Source organism: Manis javanica, chromosome 12, assembly GCF_040802235.1.
Source record: "Manis javanica isolate MJ-LG chromosome 12, MJ_LKY, whole genome shotgun sequence".
Lineage (NCBI taxonomy): Eukaryota > Metazoa > Chordata > Mammalia > Pholidota > Manidae > Manis > Manis javanica.
The window spans coordinates 16,439,460-16,444,441 of NC_133167.1; positions in this window are offsets into that span (position 1 = coordinate 16,439,460).

Consider the following 4,982-nt stretch of genomic DNA (forward strand, 5'->3'; position numbering starts at 1 on the left):
ATCTTTGGGTGCTAAGGATCTGGATGGAGTTTTTCTGTAGGATGTGGCATCACTGGAACCTGCTGCCATGAGGGGACAGATTTACAGTGATTAGACATGAACCAGGGTGGGCATTCTAGAAGGTCTAAGAGGCAATATGGCTTAGGGAAAACACAGAGATCCTGAGTTTGAAACCCAGCATCCCCTTGGTGAAAACCACCTTCCTTAACCTGAGCCTCAGCTTCCTTACCTGTAAGATGTACACCTGTAAGGTGTACAACCCTTCCTGCAGGGTTGTTTTGAGTATGATAATGTCAATTAAATGATTTGTACAAAGACCAGCAAATGGCCGTTATGGTGATACTTCCCTACTGTAATCTTCCCCATCCTTCAGGACCCAGCTCCTGGATACCTTTTTCAACTCCTCAATGAACTGTAAGCTCCTGGAAAGCAGGAGCATATCTGATTCATCCTTCTACCCTACCCCCACCTTGTCATACAAGAGCCTGGCACACTTTAAGAACTCAATAAATGTCTGCAAATTGAAGGCAAGTGCAAAAGTAATTATAGTAACTAATAAACTGAAGAATGTTTTTGTAGAGGACAGAGAAGTCATGAGTCCAAGATGATCAAATGACAAAGGATGGGCCAAGAAAAGACATGCATGTCATGGCTTGCTCACATCCCCAGCAGGGGAGCACGCTGGAGAAATATCTGCTCCTAAACACGGGCAGTCAGATACAGGCTTTCCCTCTTCTGATTACAAAGGGCATTTCTAGGCAACCAAAGCTGTAATACCAACATGCAGGGTTTTTTAACGAGCGTTTATTTCATGCTTTATGGCTCACACAGCACTTCCATGTACGTTATCGCACTCAACAATTTTGTTGAGTTACTGACTGGTCTCAGCCCCTCGCTGTACATGGAGGTGCCACGGATCAGCAAGGGCAAGCTACTTGCCCATGATTAACTAGTGAGCTGCAAAACTCAGGCGTTACCCTGGATGTTTTGATCTAAATCCACTGTGCCTTTTGCATATGACCACCACCCCAGCTCTTGAGCAGGGAGATGCAAATACTGCTCTCATCTAGAGACTGGCAAAGCCTAACACACCAAACTGCAGCTGCCAGTCCAGACACAGCCAGCCCCTCTGGGCAGAGCCTTCTCAGAAGCCACTGCAGAATCCGGGCAGGAGGAGGAGCAAGTTGGCACCCTCACTCCCCATGAAATGGCTCATCGGCAAAGACAGACCCTCCCCCCCATTGAGAGAGATGGTCTGTCAAGCTAACCCACTCCCCCACCTTCCACTTAGGAAGTCTTGTTCAGGAATCAATGTTTATACCACTCAGTTTGGCCACTAACCCTCTCACCCCCATCCCAGAGCTTCATCTAAATTTTTCAAGTATTATTTTTGAATCCTTACACATTCAGAGGGTTTTTTAATATTTTAAATAAAAAGTTAAAAAAAACAATACTATCTCTGCCTTTTTGCCTTGTTCTCATCTTGGTTCCCCCCACCACTTTTTATCCTTCTAGAATTTATACAGCTAGAAGCAAACATGAATACATATATTGTATCCCCTCCTACCCTCTTTCTACAGAAAATGGAGCATAGTGTTATGTACAGTTTCAGGGAAATGAATCCTTTCTCTCTGTCCACTGCCTGGGGCCTCCACTGCCAGCAAGCTCAAAGCCAGGAGACCATCAATAAGCACTTGTAGGAGGGGAAAGGCCAGACTGACTGGACAAGTTATCTCTGGAGACAGTCCAGGCTGTGAAAGGCAGGTTCTTGGTGACCGACATCCTGCACAAGTGTCAGCAGCCAAGCAGTCCCATGCACTCTGCATGCAGCAGGGTTTGAGAAGGTGCATCCTGGCCCTTTCTCCTAGTGCCAGACATTTCCAAGAGCGGTGATGGCCTCACCCTAGAACACTTCCTTCACAGGCAACATCAGCACCTCTCTCCTGGGTCATGGAAGAAAAAGCACCCACAGGACGGAGTGCAGAGGACTTTGTTGAATTGTTAAAGAAAACAAAGATGCTCATAGAGATCTAAGGCCCAAAGAAATGCAAGAAGCTCCTCTTCAACTGGCCCAGCCTCACACTGTTTCCAAATTACCCTAAGGTGACTGGGCATTATTCTCCCTAGGTGGACCTTGAGCTGATGGGGCTTCTGAGGAGGCGCTTGTAAATGGGCCTGGCCCCCATCAAAGGCAGCTCTGGGCCAGAGGCTGGGGAAGGCCTTCCAGCATCAGCTCTTGTTTGCAGATGGTGAATTGCCGATGGGGAAGGGGGTGTGCACACTGCCAAGAAAGCAGACTAATATTTTTGGACTAAAATTTTAATTTGCTTCAATTAAAAATTCAGGCCAGCTCCAAGCAAAACAGAACTGGGTGAACTTATTTTGTGAACCTCTGCAGAGTCCTTTCTGGGCTCCTCCACCCCTCCTGCAGGTCCCTTGGTGACCTCCACCCTGGCCAGCATTTCCCAGCTGACTGGTTCTGAGATGCATACCATTTCCTCCCCTGTCTCCCACCAGATCAGATGGGGGCCCTGCTGGGGAGTGGAGAGAGAAAAACCATCTGGATCCAAGAAGCAGGAGAAACCCACCTCTAGGGCCTCAGCACCAGTCTTCCAGGTCTAGATCACATCTATACACTGAGGGCTCTTTTCTTAAACTAACTGGCTCTGTATCTTGTGATCAAAGGAGTGCAGGAAGACTCGGGAAGATCAGTTTTTTAAACAGCGCATGTACCATAGAAAGGGCTCACTAAGCCATGGCTGCTAAGATTATTACCTTCATCCTTACTGAGAGGTATTCCTCTGTAAATCTTCAAGGGAGCTTTAAATACTGGCCCCCTCACCACCCCTTCCTAGCAGTCCTGGCCCAGAGAACATATATTATGAGTCACTAGGAACCCCTCCTACCCTGACATGCTCTGATGGGCTTTGTGGTAGGACCTGTGTCCTATTCATCTGTTAAGTGAAGGAATAAATAAATACATCCATTCAGTGTACTTATGAATTAATACGTGAACATGTTTTAGGCCCGGAACAATGCTGATCCATCCAGGGGTTAGAAGAGGCAAGAGCTTACGGGTGGACCCCAGTGACCTTGGAGCCTTCTCCCACCTGGGGCCTCACAGTTTCTTCTTGTCAGAATCCAGGGGCCTATAGTACTTTCGGTCCGTCATGAGCAGGCCCTGAGGCTGAGTGACTGTCCTCCGGTGGCACTGATTCTTTCCCACCTGATTCCATCTTCCTAGGCCCCAGGGTTTGCAGAGGGTTGGCTGGGTCAAGGGAAGAACTGGGCCCCAGTGTGGTTTAGGTCTTCTCCAGCCTACTACCCCTCCCAACCTCCCTGAAGACCTCACCTGGAGTAGCCCCAGTCCACCATAAAGAAACCACCCCCCTCACTGGGTCCACACCTTCCAAATCCTTCTATGTTGCCCTTTCCAATAGTAACAGACAGGAATTCCAGAAACACAGCAGTCCTCCAAATTTGGGGATGCAAAAATGTATTAACTTTTTCTCTGTAACACAGCTTTATCCTTGTAACAAGCCCCCACTTCTAAGCAACAGAAAAGTTAATCTGGTAACATTCAAGTGAAGTCATCCCCATCAGTGGTTTAAAGTCAATCAATTCAAATCTAATTTGGTCACACCCCCATTTGGGAGTCGGGCCTAGCCCATCCTCCCGCTGGCCCTCCTGCCATGATCCCAGCACACTCTCAGCAGATTTCCGTACCCCACTGGGGGCCACATGATCCTCTGGACCCCTGCCTTTCTTCAGTCAAGAGAATGGGCAACCGTCACCAGCCCTCCGGTGTCAGGTCCTTCCAAACTGTCATCTCCATCTGCCCTGGTCGCATGAGGAGCATCAGACAGGTCACTGTTCTCGTTCCAGCCAGGGAGCACGGCACAGGGACCCCCACCTTGAGAGTTCCCCGATGTCAAGAGGAATTGTCCCTATACTGCTTCTAGCTTTTCTCTAAAAATTCTCCCCTCTCCCCACTATAGAGTTCTTTATCTATTTATAGTCCCTTTTAAATCTCTTACCGCTTAGCCCTTTCACTTCAAACCTAAAGATGTGGAATCTTTGCTCTCTCCAGTTCAACTGAGAGGGGTGAAAAAAAACCACCCAGGTATTAGTTAATACCTCGCCTAACATCTCACCACACATTCAAGACAAAGAGGGAGAGAGAAGAAAAAAGGAGGGGTCTCCTGCAGCTCACATAACCTAACACTGCAGGAGTATCTGCCTCCCGGCACAGCTGGACCCAGGGACTGCAGAGACACCCCCATACCAGCCCTGCCCGCTCCTTCTCATCCTTGTCTTCCTCTCTCTTGGCTCCACTTTCAGGAAAGCTCTCCTTTCATGGCAAGCAGCCCCAGGCCTATCCTCTCAGCAACACTCCTGGTGGAAACCCACCTCTTTCTTGGTTCTCCAGCCAAAGGCCAGAACTGGGCCTTGGTACGTCAAACCCAGTCACACGGGCATTCCTGAACCAAACACCATGGCCATGGAGGTACAGGAGCCCAATCAACCCAACCAGGCCACCAGGCTAAGGGAGGCAGTGCTGAGAGAAAAAGGCGAGAGCAGAGGCCAGCAGCTGCCAATCTCTCCCTCCAAAGGCTGCCTGCACACATCCACTGCCCGGACACCCTCTCACATTCAGCTCCCAACTGCCAAAGGCCAGAGAACCCATTAGTTCCCGACTGTAATTCCAGCAAGTAAAACTGAACTGGCCCAGTTATTTGTTAGGCAGTAGTTTCCATGCCAGGCCACATGACAAGCGCGGCTGGCTGAGGCCTGGTATCCACAGTTCAGGAGTCTTACTTGGTCCCATCGCTGGGCAGAGCAGGGATGGAGACAGGATCTCAGTACCTGTAAGGCTGCCTGGGCTGCCGGTGGAGGAAGAGCTATGGGCAGGGCACTTTCTGTTAGAAGAGGCAGAGGAATGGCAGGCCTCGTGAGTGACACTTCTAAGTATACCCATTACA